The sequence below is a fragment of the Melanerpes formicivorus genome, unplaced genomic scaffold, assembly GCF_026170545.1.
Source record: "Melanerpes formicivorus ecotype bairdi unplaced genomic scaffold, bMelFor1.0.p_v2 SCAF_5, whole genome shotgun sequence".
NCBI classification, from domain to species: Eukaryota; Metazoa; Chordata; class Aves; order Piciformes; family Picidae; genus Melanerpes; species Melanerpes formicivorus.
The window spans coordinates 28747981-28763127 of NW_027142357.1; the positions used below are offsets into that span (position 1 = coordinate 28747981).

The window sequence follows — 15147 nt, forward strand, 5'->3', positions numbered from 1 at the left end:
CACATCAGGGACACTAGCACAGATTATGGGGAGTACTGCGGTTACATCCCGCCTTTCCACAGCCCCGTTTCTGAAGACGGGTGATCCCCACTCTCCCCCGGCCTCGCTGTCCATAGGCGAGTGAATTTCGGGTAAGCGCTGCGTCGCAGAAGGGGGAGACAGAGGACCAGCGCGAACGCCTAACAACCCTCCTCAAGAAGAGTCCCGCAAAGCGCGTGGGCACAGCAGCCTAAGAGCGCAGCCACCGCCCAAGGCCGGCCCGTCCAGCTACCAAAGCCCTGCACCGTAACTGACGGCTCAGGTAACCAACCCACGGTTACGGACGGACATAGAGCACCACCTCCATTACTTGATGTCAGACCAAACCAATCAGATTACAAGACTCTCAGTCCTGCCTTCGCCATTACAGACCAGGAAGCGGGCTTATCAAAAGAAAAGCACAGCATCCACTTCCCTTTTGGCTCTCGCGAGTTTTCCCGCACCCCCGCCCCATCGCTACCAGTGACTGCGCACTCGCCATGTTGGTTGCTATGCTGCCAGTATGAGGCGGGAGGGCGGCTGTGAGGGGAGGAGGCTGCTGTTCCTCCCCCCCTTTTCCCCCCCAGACGCTTGCTCACTCGCTCGCTCACCGGCAGGGAGGGTGCCTCTGCAGAGCCCTACTGTCTCCTCTCTTCGGTCCCCTTTGCCTCTCGGCCGGGCCTCTACACGGGGCAACTGCCGGCGTGTGTGAGGAGGGGCTGTGTCCAGTGAGAGGGAGCCCAGGCCCGCTCGGCGTTGCCGTGCCTGCCTGCGTCCCGGCCCTCGCCTCGCCACCTCCTCCGGCTGGTCACTGTTGAGGAGAGGGAGGAAGGAGAGGTCGGAGCAGGTTGCGGATTTGCCGCCTCCCAGCCTTCAGGCTGCCCCTTCTCTTCCTCCCCCAGATCTTTCCTCTCTCGGACCCTCGGCCCAGCCGCCGCAATACGATGTGGTCCCAGCCGCTGCGGCTGGGCGCGGGGCGGCTGCTGCGGCTGCCGTTGCTGCTCCCGAGGCTGCGGCTCGGGCGGTCGCTGCAGGGAATCTGAAGGCAGTGAGCGGCGCGGCCGCTCCCGCGCTCTGGGGGTGCGGTGCTGCGCGGTGCGGTTCCTGCGCGCGCGCGCGTGCTCGCCTCAGCGCGCACCCGAGCGTCTGCGGCGCGTGCCCGTGCTCGCGCGGGGGGTCGCGGGGCGGCAGCCACGAACGCAGCCCCCGCGCCTCATCCCTCCGCCGTCCCCGCTCCCTCTGGAAGGACGTGGCTGTTATATGAAGGTAAGAGCGGCCGCCGGGGCGCTCGGGTCTCGGGGCAGGAGGGAACAGGGGCGGCGGCGGGGCTCGCGCGCCGCATTCCTCTGCTCTGACCGGCTTCCCCCCCCCCCCCCCCCCCCCGCACCGGCAGCCGCCTTAACCGCCCCCGTCGGCTGTGGGTGCCGAGGTACTGCCGCTTCCCTCCCCCCCGTCCCTGCTCCCCCTCAGCTCCGCAACTTCTCGTACAGGTCGCCGCTGGCGAAGACCGATTCTGCCCAGAGCCTTTTTTCTCTTTCGAAGGGGAAGGTGTTCGTATTTATGAGTGTCCCCTCTGCGCCCCGCGCTGAAAAGAGATCCAGCTTCTCTATGGAGAAGGGGTTTGGGGAGTGGGTTGTCTGAAACCGACTGCCGGCCCGCGGAGGGGGCTCATAAACAGCCGTCGGGGGAACAAGCGGCACGGGCATGTCGGGGTCTAAAATGTGGAAAACTCAGCTGAACGCCTGAAATGTTGGTTTGTTTGTTTGTTTTTGTTGTGGTTCCTTTTTCTGTTGTTGGTTTGTTGGTTTTGGGGTGGATTTTTGTATGTTTAATGCGAAAGTTTGCGTTCATGGGCTTTCTAGGCACATGTGCACGTTGCCCTGGTTATGGGCAGGGAAAATGCGTTTGAGTGCTGCCGTTGCATTCCTCTGGTACATTTTTAGTATCTCCCTCAAGCAGAAGGCTTGTATAATCGTGTGTGTCTATATGCGACAGAGGCTCTCGGTGTACCTGGTGATGGGTTAACTCGTGTGTGCTGTTGCAGTACCAGCTGGAAGAGGAATAACGTCTTTTTCCTTTCAGAAATCTCTAGGAGATTTGGTAGCTGCCAGCGTAGATTAAATGTTTCCACCGTTTGCCTGTTCAAAGAATATATGTCATTCAGATGTAAAATACACGTGAATGAACTTTGTACTGCTGCTGATATCCTTCCAGGACTTCAACGTGGCCAAGCTGTTAGAATTTTTTAAACTCCGAGACAGAAAATATTTATGTGATTTGTGTTGTACAGAAGTGCTAATGGATCTCAGCTGAGGAATAATTGTTAGACTAGTGTGCACGTACGTTTTCTCACCCACGAGGCATTTCTCTTGCCCAGAGCGAAACTCTGTGTTGAGTAGGACAAGGATGTTGTGAGTGCACGTTTACTTGTTATTGGCACATAACTGCCCAGTAATGTTGGGAGCCACTGATGTGTTCACACACATGCAGACGTTTATGAGCTCATCACATAGTAAATGTGCATTGCAGGATGAGCTAAATAAGAATTGGTAAAACTGTTCTCCTGTTAGGTATGTATATGGTGGGAAAGTTTTCCAGTTCATTGCCACAGCATAAAATATTCAGTATCATAATCTTATGGATGCCATTTTCTTGACAATGGATTTCTTGCTTCACTGACCTAAAAAGTTGTTTTTACATATTGGCACGACTCTGGCTTACACCATGTTGATAAAATGTGATTCTGGGTGATAAGCATATAAATACATAGAAGTGCGTCTGCACGTTTCCTGGCCGTGTTTATGCTTTATAAACTTAGAGTTGTAATTGTGGGTGTGATTATTTGTTTGGTTTTTTGGAGACTATTTTGTTGTTGTTAGACTTGCTGTGTATTTTTAGGCTGTCTGTGGTTTTATTTGTCGGGGGCTTTATGTCAGTTTAAACATTGAAATGCAAATGCATTTTCTCCAAAAGCAGAAATACATTAGTATTTTACCTTTTGGTACATTTCCATTATGTTTGCAGTTAAGTTTGTTTGGAATTGGGTTTGCCTACTTAGGGCTTGGTATGATGTTTCCTTGGTAAAATTTTTCCTGAAATATTTTGTTTGTTGCCCTGCTAATGTCTAATTTAGGTTGTACATAGCAGTATTGATTGAACACCCTTGCTAAAAATACTCTCATGGTTGATATACTGTAGCAGCAGGAAAGTTAAGCCTATATGTTGTTTTCTGTCACTAGAATTAATTAATTATTAGCAGCTACATTTGTAAAACATGAATAAAAGCAAAATCCTGTAATCTTAGAAGTAGTGCTAATTGCTCTGTGGAGTGGATGAGCTTCCTGTTAATGAATGGAGTTCGTGTAATACTATTTACATGTCATTTCCATTAGCATATTTGGAATATATGGTAAATTAATACCCATTTTGGCTCTAATCCTGCAGTGACCTCTGTTTGGGCAGAGGCATCCACCTACACAAAACTCACTGCAGGATCTGAAGCTCAAACATTCATTTTGTAGACACTAGGCTGATGTTTATCATGAGCATTTAGTGCCTGTGAATGTTTTATATGTTTTATTGTTAACCTTTTGTCTGTGTGGCATGTCATGTAGACTTCTCTGTGTACAGTGAGCTGCAGGATTTGTGCCCACAGTAACAGCCTGATATGTTACTTTGTGACATGATTATTTTGTGGAAAAGAGTTGTGGGGGTTTTTTTGTTTGTTTTGTGTTGTTTTTTAATGGCTTTCATGTTATAGCAGTGCTGCTGTAAGGTCCTGAGAAGAATTTGGGGGTTCCATCTTACTGGGGTCTTGTTATCCTTGGTGGGTTATTTTATGAATGTACGTGGAAGTTACGTGGAATGCGTACTCTGCAAACGTTTTCCAGAGAACTGAGTATGCTTACAACTTTGAATATACTGAAGGGGAAGTTACTTAGGATGGTTCACTTAGTCCCATAAACTAACCTTTTTGTGGGAAACAGACAGAATTGGTTGCTTGTAGCAGTTTAAACCTTTGGAGGAGGTGAATTAGTGTTTTCGGAAAATTATGATGGATTAAAAATTATGTTTTAACTTTTCAGCTGATCAAAACTTAATTAACTTAATTAAAACTTAATGCTTTCTTGTTGTTGAAGTCAGTGTTAGATTATTTTCCTTAAATTGATACATAGTATTTTTCTGTGTCAGTCTTCTTAGGTCTTTAGATCTGCCAATAAGTAATTCTGGCTTGTCTGTTTACATTACCCCTTTGGTTTGGGTTTACATTTGATGCAAGATCACATTAATTCTATGTCTGCACGTCCTGTTTTTGTCCTACCTCCCTTCTATTCTCACCAATTATAAAAATGGTCAAATGAGACTCTTTCAGCAGATGGTTGGCTGTGCTTTTTTTTTTTTTTTTTTTAGATACCACACTTTCACTCTGGTGCTGTCACTTTTCATAAAATGGCTGGACAAAATTCTCATGGGCTTTATTGTGCTTCAGTATTGTGTAAAAATGGGTTGTGTGTGCATATAATATGGGATTGTTTATAGTTGAAAGAAGGAACTGTGAAGGTGGAAGAAAGAGGGGAGGGGAGAATGGCCTGAGCAGGAGACAAATCAAAAGAAGCTGAACAGTAGCCTGGTAATACAACAGCAGGTCTTTGCTGCCTGAGCCAGCTGTTCATGTATGTTTGTTTGGGAGCAGAGGCTGGTTTTCCTTTAGGACTTGTAATCTACTGAACTAGCACAAAAATAATTTTATGTAGGCTTTTGAAAGCTTTTATGTTCTAAAATATTGCAGTTTTCTGGAAGCTTTCTGTAATATGTTCTAGAATTGTGTATCTGCAGGTGCATGTTCAAAATACCCATTCCTACTTTGGAGAATCTCAGAATTATTAGGAAACTGCCGCTGTTTGTCACTTACATAATAAATTGCTTCATGTTTATAGGAGTTAATGTGTTCATGGAAGTTTTACTGATGTGTCAATGTACCAGCATTAAATGTCCAGATGGAGGTTACAAGAATATGCTTGCCTTACAATGATCCGTGTTACAGCATACTACAGTCTGTGCTAATTGTACGCCTGGTGTCCCAGGAATGCTACAGAATATTGCAGCTGATATGCACATATATACTCAAGTAGATCAGACAAGCAGAGCTAGATAATCTTTTGTTTGAATTAAGTTGAAAATTTTGTGAGAATTGAACCAGCTTCTCTGTTCTTAGTTTATGGACCTTCAAAAATGACTTGGTGGGGTGATACAGTTAGACCTCTCTTGGCACACTTGTCTCACACTGCAATTACTTCCTGAACAAGTTAGAAGGCAACTGGTGGATGTGATAAATGCAATTCCATTTCCATGGTTTATGAGTTACTGCCATCTCTGCAATTATTATATAAGGAAGGGGGAAATGGCGAATATCTAGTTAAAAAATTGAGTAGCTATGGTCTGTAATGAAGAATAGTCTGGGACATATTTTCACTGATGGAAGTGTGAAGTGCAGTTGCCACTTAAGAGTTTTCAGGCATTCCATAAGATCTAAGAGGGGGGCAAAAATTATAACCCACTTCTTATGCCATGTGTGTTCTTACTGGCTGTTCCTTTATCTTCTGCAGGGTAACTAGTTGAAAAAGAGTAATGACTGAATTATTCTGCATGACCAAAAGCCCAAATCTTCAAATGGAAATCAAATGTAATGCTGCTAGAGATTAACATTTTCATGCTTGGATTTTTTTTAATTAGAATGGTGTAGATTAGATTGGAGTAGCATCTATTCAGTTCTCTTATCAACCTGGGATTTATACTTTAAATTAAGAATTGCTAAATGTCTGGTACTGAATACTGAAAAGCTGGTTCTGACTGGTACTTTGTGGGGTGTAGCGTTTCAGTTTGGGAGGCCTCAGTTGCATGCAGTTTCTCTGTTTTGTTTGACAGTGGTCATAAACTGATTCTTTTTAAAAACCATAATTTAAATGTGGTGTTTTGTTGGGGTTTTTTGTTTGTTCTTTTAGTGTTTCTTAAGAATAACAGTATAAATGGGTTTAGTTCTGTTCTGTTAACTCTGGATTAAACTTACTTCGTCTCTAAAAGGATGCTAACTTTGAAGAGAGTTGAGTGTACTTTTAACTTTCCCTGCGTCCTCTGGCCAGTATTGCAAGGCACACTAACATCTCTCTGCACTACAGACCATCAAACTAACCCCTAAATAATGTTCTCTCTGTTGCAAAAGATATAAATGAGAAACAAATTACCTAAAAAATGTTTTTTCAGATGAGAAAATTATTCTTAGATAAGTCTTCTAATTTTTTCAGGTGTCTTTATTATTATAATTTTTCTTCTGTGTCATCAGTCAGGTTTAAAAACAGAAATTGAAACTGTAGCAAGTAGTTCTCAATGTAAACCAAAGCAGCAGTTGGTAACAGATGAGTCTGTTGTGGCTCCTTTGTCTGGATGTGCTAACTTACTTTGGAAAATGGGTAACAAGCAAGATTCAAGTGTTTTCACAGGGGAAGGTTGTATTTTTAAGAGTCAAGCAAGTGGATTTGATATGCTGAAGACAGTGTGTTTTTATAAGGAGGTATTAAAGTGTGGCATACCAAAACTTGTGTTCTCTTGTCTGTGCCAAGAGGGATGCAGTGCTGTACTAACCTCAGTTAATTCAGCCTTGAATAGGAAATAGTGCAATGGCCACCTTTTCAGTAGGAGCACATAGAAACATACCACTCAGTGGAAAAAATGCTATTGCCATTAATGCTTTCTGAGCTCCTAGGTTAGCACAGTTTTGTTTGGATGAAAAGTAAAACTGTGGGTTGGTTTGTTGTTCTGTTGTTTGTCTGTTTTCCATTAGCCTTGTCAGTCAATTCAGTAATGTTTTTTCGAGGGGGAAAAATGCAGTTTTCCCATGAAAAGCTGCCTTTGCAGAGTTGAAATTAACATATGTCTCTTTGCATTTTTCTGTCTTGATCCTTGCAAGAAGCTTTTAGTATCAGCTGGGAAAAAAAAAGTATTGAGCATATTTTTGTCTTTCGATATGTGAATAAGGTTCAATACGACCACTGATGTGTTGCATTGTAAGGTGTTTGTGTCTGCATACAGATAGTGAACATGCAGTGCATGTGCCAGTTCTGTAGTGCCTCTAAATTGCTTATAGCATCAGTTCATATAAATTGAATTTATGTGGTGCCCCTGTTTAGAAAAGGTACACTTCAGGATAAGGGACATGTATCAATTAGTTTGACAACTAAGGAATACAAATTTATAGAACTAGGCATTTGAGTTTCAACTCATTGTGGCCTGTAACCTCCAAACTGTCAGCTGCTTTTAAGACTTCCCTTGGAAGATGTTCTTGACTTTTTTGGGGAGGCAGGCTGCTATTACAATCCATGCCAGAGTCTGTTTTTAATACTTGAGTGTATTTGAGGCAACGGGTGAGTCTTGGGAATACTAATCTGCAAGTATTCCCCACTTACTATGTTTTAGACTTGTATGTTAACTAAGAAGATAACTGCATCCTACTAGCACACCTGAATGCACCTGCTTTCTGTGGAGCTGATCTCTTTAAACCTCATGCATGGAAAGACCTTTCCAGATGTAATGTCTGTGAAAAAGGCTTTTGAAAGATTAAAATGTGTTGCTAAAACTGAAAGGATGCATCACCTTTGTCTAAGTCTGGGTATAGAAAAGGGGAAAGAGCAAAAGGACAGCTACTGTGCAATGATTATAAAATGTATAAGGTCTTTGAAAACATAATTACAAAGGAAAGATTATTGTGTTTTCTTTTGATTAATATCAGTAAATCTCATGACCTCATGGGAAGCTTCTGCTGAAATAACTTTGGTACACAGAACTGTAGTAAGGGGAAACTGAAATACAGAAGTGGTATTACAGTGGAACAGATAGCTCAATCAGCTATACTATGGGGTCATATCTCCAAATTATTTGACAGTCTTTTTGGGGTTCAATTGTCTTCTGTGAGCTGGAGTTAGACTACTGATTCAGGACTAATACAGTTGTTACTGGCTATGCTTTGAGCATCTCTTCTCAATTTTGCTGTATGTGGAGATAGGTAAGGAGGGACAGAACATTAGTAGTGGAAAAAGTTTAGAGTTTTGTGGGATTTTTTTGGTTGGTTGGTTTTATAATAATTTCCCTCCCTCCCCCCCCCCCTTCACTAACTCTTAATTTTATGATATATTAGAATGTACCATGTAAGTAAAATTCATAAGGCACTCAGTTTGGAATTGAACATTTTAAATCCTCAGATATTTATATTTAGGACTGAGGAAGTAATTTTGGAGATCTTTGTTTGAGAACTTGCTACTTTTTGCTTTGTGACATGATGTGCAATTTTTTTGACATCTTGAGTTAATAGATTTGGTGGCTGTGGTGGGATGGAAGGGGTAAGGCTGAGAAGCCTCCTCCCTTCCCCCTTGTAAGGTAAAAGGGAAAAAAAAATTGAAGGGAAAGGAAAAAAAAACTCGCAAGCTGAATTAGCAAAGCAGTGGAGCTATATTTACAAAGCGATGTAGGGTTTGCAGGGGATTATTTACAAATTTACAATATCTACAATATATACAAAGATATACAACAGAGTAACACAGAAATGAGAGTGACCCCCCTCTGGACAGAGGGGGTTCCCCACCTCCGCTCTCCCCTCTCTCCCCCCTTTCCCCAGAGTGGGATAGGAAGAGAGGAAAGAAAAAAAAATGTTAGAAGCAGTTTGTGTTAATTGGAAAAAAGTTAATACAGGCCTGTTATCTGTTTTTCTCTCAAGGCCGGAGCCTTGGCAGAAAGCCCAGGACAGAAAGCTGTTGCCTGAAGAAGAGGCGGAAGCAAGACTGACTGAGAAGTGCTGGAAATGTCCAGTATAGTCCCAGCTCAGAAGTGCTTCCTCCCACTCATCCAATGAAATTAGTTTAGACTATTCCTTCCGTTTACCAACTTCCGTCCACCATATTCCCTTTCTTAAGGGGGCAACGTCAACCGGCCACAGTCCACCCCTTCTAAACAATTTCATTGGCTGTTCATACTGTCCATCTAATCCAAAACGATATTTACAGTTCGTGAGTAAAGTTCATAGTCCATTCCGGCTATGCTCAGATGTAGATGATTCAAAAGTCCAAGGAAATCAGAAAATGAGAAAAATGGAAAACAGTTCATTTCTTCACCGACGAAGCGAAGAAAAGGGAAACAGGGAAATCTCAGGGTCTCTTAGTTGACTCAGGGCTCTCAGGGATCTCAGGGTTCGTGCACCGTAGACTCCTCGTTGATTCTTCCTTTGGACGCGATGTAGCTGTACAGCAGTTCGAAATTAACCTCTTTCAGCTAAAGTTAAATTTCTTTGTGGAATACACTGAATTTCACCATTCTCTTGCATTACCCAATAAGTGTGACCCGGACCTTCAGCTGAAACCACCCCTCGGACAGGTTTAGCCTCTCCTGAGGGTGAAAATACCCAAACAGTTTTACCTAACAGATTCTTTTCTCTAACAACAGGAACTCTATCACCTTCCACTTTCCGTAGCAAATCTGAATGTGCAGGTCCAGCTCGGTTCACTGAACCTCTACTATTTACCAGCCAGGTTGCTTGTGCTAAATGCTTTTCCCAGTTTTTCAAAGATCCACCTCCCATGGCTTTGAGAGTGGTCTTCAACAAACCGTTGTAGCGTTCAATCTTCCCTGAAGCTGGTGCATAGTAGGGAATGTGGAATATCCACTCAATACCGTGCTCTTTTGCCCAGCTCTTTACAAGGTTGTTCTTGAAATGAGTTCCGTTGTCTGACTCGATCCTCTCTGGAGTTCCGTGTCTCCACAGGATCTGTCTCTCCAGACCAAGAATGGTGTTGCGTGCAGTTGCATGTGGAACTGGATAAGTTTCTAACCATCCAGTGTTTGCCTCTACCATAGTAAGCACGTATTGCTTACCAGAACGAGAATGTGGTAGAGTGATGTAGTCAATCTGCCAAGCTTCACCATACTTGTACTTGGACCATCTGTCACCATACCACAAGGGCTTAAGTCGTTTTGCCTGCTTAGTAGCAGCACAAATGTCACAGTCATGGATGACTTGTGTGATAGCATCCATGGAAATGTCTATGGATCTGTCACGAGCCCATTGGTATGTTGCATCTCTGCCTTGATGTCCTGACGAATCGTGAGCCCACCGAGCTAAGAATATCTCACCTCGGTGTTTCCAGTCGAGATCAAGATTAGAGTCCATGTCTACTTGAGAAACTCTTGCAGCTAGATCTGCCTGATGGTTGTGTTGCTGTTCCTCAGTAGCTTTGCTCTTAGGAATGTGAGCATCAATGTGTCTCACTTTCACTGGAATTCTCTCGATTCGATCAGCAATGTCCTGCCACAGGTTGGCTGCCCAAATGGGTTTTCCTTTTCTCTGCCAACCACTCTTCTTCCAGTTCTTTAGCCAACCCCATAGAGCATTGGCTACCATCCATGAGTCGGTGTAGAGATAAAGCTTTGGCCATCTCTCACGTTCAGCCACGTCGAGAGCTAGCTGGACAGCTTTTACCTCTGCAAACTGACTGGATTCTCCTTCTCCATCTTTCGCCTCTGCAACTCGGCGTGTTGGACTCCACACTGCAGACTTCCACCTTCGCTTGTTTCCAACAAGACGACAGGAACCGTCTGTGAACAAAGCATATTTCTTTTCATCATCAGAGAGGTCCTTGTAAGGAGGAGCTTCCTCAGCACGAGTCACTTTCTCCTCTGGAGGTTTAGCACAGTTGATACCTTCAGGCCAACTTGAGATCACCTCCACTAGACCAGGTCTTTCAAGATTTCCCATTCGAGCTCTCTGTGTTATCAGAGCCATCCACTTAGACCATGTTGAGTCTGTGGCATGATGTGGTGTGGAGCCTTTGCCTTTGAACATCCAATTCAAAACTGGTAATCTGGGAGCTAGAAGAAGTTGTGATTCAGTTCCAATCACTTCAGAAGATGCTTTTACTCCTTCATAGGCAGCTAAGATTTCTTTCTCTGTTGGAGTATAATTAGCCTCTGAACCTCTGTAACCTCGACTCCAGAAACCAAGAGGTCGTCCACGAGTCTCACCTGGAGCTTTTTGCCACAAGCACCAGGTTGGACCATTGTCACTTGCAGCCGTGTACAAAATGTTCTTAATGTCTGGACCATCTCGGACAGGTCCCAGACCCATTGCTTGAATTACCTCTTGCTTTATCTGGTCAAAGGCTGCTTGTTGTTCAGGTCCCCAGTGGAAATGGTTTCTCTTTCGAGTCACATCATACAGAGGTTTCACAATCTGACTGTATCCAGGAATGTGCAGTCTCCAAAATCCCACTATCCCCAAGAAACGTAGGGTCTCTTGCTTGTTTGTGGGACTTGCCATGGTAGAGACTCTATTTACCACATCCACTGGAATGTGTCGGCGTCCATCCTGCCATCGCACTCCCAGAAATTGAATCTCTGTGGTAGGTCCTTTCACCTTGTCTCGCTTGATGGCAAAACCTGCATTCAGAAGAATGTCAATGATTTTGTTACCTTTCTCAAAGACTTCCTCAGCAGTTTTACCCCAGACGATGATATCATCGATGAACTGGATGTGTTCTGGAGCACCGCCTTTCTCCAGAGCATCGTGGATCACTGCATGACAGATGCTTGAGCTGTGGATCCAGCCCATTGGCAGCCTGTTGAAAGTGTACTGGATTCCTCTCCAGGTGAAAGCAAACTGAGGCCTGCATTCCTCTGCTATGGGAATAGAGAAAAATGCATTAGCAATGTCTATGGTAGCATACCATTTGGCCTCTTTGGATTCCAGCTCATACTGTAGCTCCATCATGTCTGGCACTGCTGCACTCATAGGTGGTGTCACTTCATTCAGGGCTCGGTAGTCTACCGTCAGACGCCAGTCTCCATTCTGCTTCCGCACAGGCCACACTGGACTGTTGAAAGGTGAATGAGTTTTGCTGACGACTTTCTGACTTTCCAACTGACGAATCAGATTCTGAATGGGCAACAAAGAGTCACGGTTGGTTCTGTATTGTCTGTGATGCACAGTCTGAGAAGCAACCGGCAATTTAATGTCCTGTATCTTATGTTGTCCCACAACTGCAGATTCATCAGAAAGTTCAGGTCTGGCAGACAGCTTCAATTTTTGTCCATCAATTTCTATAGAAGCTACTCCAAAAGCCCATTTGTAACCTTTAGGGTCTTTGAAACGCCCTTCTCTCAAAAAATCAATTCCCAAAATACAAGGTGCGTCAGGTCCGGTCACAACTGTATGCTTCCTCCATTGTTTACCAGTTAAACTTATATTAACCTCTACCTTACTTAACTCTTGAGATCCACCAGTGACTCCCAGAATGGTTATAGACTCTGATCCCTGATAATTTGATGGTATTATGGTGCACTGAGCTCCTGTGTCAACCAAGGCCCTGTACTTCTGAAATTGTGAAGTGCCAGGCCACTGGATGTACACATCCCAATAGATTCTGTTATCTCTGTTATCCCTCTCCTCCCCCTGGCGGGAGGCAGGGCACCCCTAGTTATGGGGAACATGTGCACATGTGCATTGCACATATTGCGCAGGGTTATAACTTTGCATGTTATAACTGGAGCCACTGTTGGAACCATAAGAGTCGTTCTGGGGAGCTGTGGAAGTAACAGCTACCCTTCTGGTATTGCTACCTCGGGTTCTGCCACTTTGCAATTCCCTCAGTCTCCTGAAAAGATTAGAAGTTGGTTGGCCATCCCAGCGGTTCATGTTCTCACCAAACTGATCACGCAGAGTTATCCAAATAGTTCTACGTGATTGCCTTGGTGGTCTGTTTTGGAACGACCTGTTTTGGAATGTCCTGTTTTGGAATGACCTCCTTGGAGGACGTGTATTCCTCACAGATGAGACTTGTACCCACCTGGAGGAAGAATTGAAATTATCCTTTTGTGCCAATTGGGATATGGAATTTCTAAATTCATCTTTTAACTCTCTTATGCAATTCTGAATATCACCAGACATAGTTTTGATGGCCGAAACCAAAGAACCACGTGTCATGCTATCCTCCAATTGTCTCATTTGATCACTGAATTGGCCAACCGTAGGAGAAGCTCCACCATAACTTCTTGACACAATTCTGCTTGCCAGAATGTTTGCATAATTAGAAGGAGCAAGTTTGATGATCTTTTTAGCAAGACCAATACCCACAGGAACGTCATCAGGATTCAGAGTTTCATGTTCACCATAGAGTAGCTCTCTAACAGCAAATTCTCTCAAGCGCTTAATTCCCTCATCTATGGTAGTCCAGGGTTTAGGATTCCAGGGAAGATCATCTCGGGAAGGGTATCTCAGGGCAACCGCTATTAAAAGGCGTATCCACAGATTAACCTTACCGAGAGCTTCGCCTAGATGTCTATCTATTCCGTTGTCCCTTGAGAGAGTTCCTAACTGAGCTGCTGACTTGTCTCCAACTGTTAGAGCTGAAGCACCTGTATCATAACACCTACTAAGCCAAGCTAGAACTGGCTCCTTATCTGCCCTGGTGAAATCTTTACGGACATTTCTCAATTCCTCCCGTGGTGACGAACAGTCCGTAATATCATCTTCATCTTCATCTCCCTGAATTCTTTGCCCATAAAATCCTGCTGTCATTCTCCTAAGGATCTCTTTAAGCTGAGAACCACCTTTGCCAGCTGCTTTCCTAGCTTCATCTCTATCCTGCTTTGATCTCACTAGGTTAGCTAGATCTTTAAAACAAACCTTCTCTTCCTCCTGAGCAGGATCTTTTAGAGTAGAGGGCCCCTCACCAGGATCAGTCTCCTCCTCTTCTTCTCCATCTTTGCCCTTTCCAGCTCTAGTCTTTAAAGGAGCCACCTTAACTGGAGCTGTGTTTGAATTTACAGCCACCTTAATAGAAGCTGACAAGTCCTGAGATAAATCAGCTGCTGGGGCAGTGACTTCCGGTCCCACCGAGGGAGTGGGTGGAAGTGACGTTGCTCCATTAATGGCCGACGGAGAAGAAGAAGAAGGAGAAGGAGTAGGGGAAGGAGTAGGTGCCATGTTGATACCAGCCGATGCCCTTGGCTGCTTGCTAGAATCAGCAAAGTCATTTAGAGCTGCCTTACCAATTAACTTTTTAGCCTTCTTTTTTACTGACACGGGTTCTCCACAGTCCTCATCACTAGATGACTCTGGGACTGATCGAGAGCCACGGCGTTTTCTTTTTGATCTAGTTTTAATAACAAAACACGCCCTGGACACCTTTTTCTCTCGCCACAAGGAATACAGAGAAAACACATTAGTTATCACCAGCAGCAGAATTATACACATCACATAAATCACCTTTGGATCCCAGGCATCACCTAAAGTTACTGTCTCCTCAGGCGGAATCTTAAAACTCTTTATCTCAATTGGGAGAGTGGTGGAGGTAACATTCCTGTATCTCACTGGCCATAATAAATTAATACATTTTCCATACCATAATTTAACTCTATACATAACCCACATATAAATTGTCCGCACCAAATATTTGCCCAGGTAATCCAAAATCAAACCCAAACAATATCTGTAAACCAGTGCCCCAAAAATTGAAAAGAATAATCGCTCCACAAACCACAATACCTTCATGTTTGCTAATTCAGCTGGAAAACACTAAATCAATCAAATAATAAATTAAACTAATTATCTGCCCCACGTTGGGCGCCAATAAAAAAAAAATGTGGTGGGATGGAAGGGGTAAGGCTGAGAAGCCTCCTCCCTTCCCCCTTGTAAGGTAAAAGGGAAAAAAAAATTGAAGGGAAAGGAAAAAAAAACTCGCAAGCTGAATTAGCAAAGCAGTGGAGCTATATTTACAAAGCGATGTAGGGTTTGCAGGGGATTATTTACAAATTTACAATATCTACAATATATACAAAGATATACAACAGAGTAACACAGAAATGAGAGTGACCCCCCTCTGGACAGAGGGGGTTCCCCACCTCCGCTCTCCCCTCTCTCCCCCCTTTCCCCAGAGTGGGATAGGAAGAGAGGAAAGAAAAAAAAATGTTAGAAGCAGTTTGTGTTAATTGGAAAAAAGTTAATACAGGCCTGTTATCTGTTTTTCTCTCAAGGCCGGAGCCTTGGCAGAAAGCCCAGGACAGAAAGCTGTTGCCTGAAGAAGAGGCGGAAGC

General features: G+C 44.0%; 1 protein-coding gene across 5 annotated transcripts in view; it reads left to right on the forward strand.

Moving 5' to 3' along the window:
• The first annotated feature begins 1176 nt into the window (after window positions 1-1176).
• PTPN4 (protein tyrosine phosphatase non-receptor type 4) overlaps window positions 1177-15147 on the forward strand; it is a 127718-nt gene continuing 113747 nt past the window's right edge. For 2 of the 5 annotated variants that reach the window (XM_068138957.1, XM_068138958.1), the window contains exon 1: window positions 1177-1284. The gene's annotated coding sequence lies outside the window, so the exon portion shown is untranslated. Of the gene's footprint in view, window positions 1285-1426; window positions 1448-1512; window positions 1768-15147 lie in introns of those variants that run through there. The other 3 variants (XR_010987407.1, XM_068138956.1, XM_068138955.1) reach the window with 3 other exon arrangements.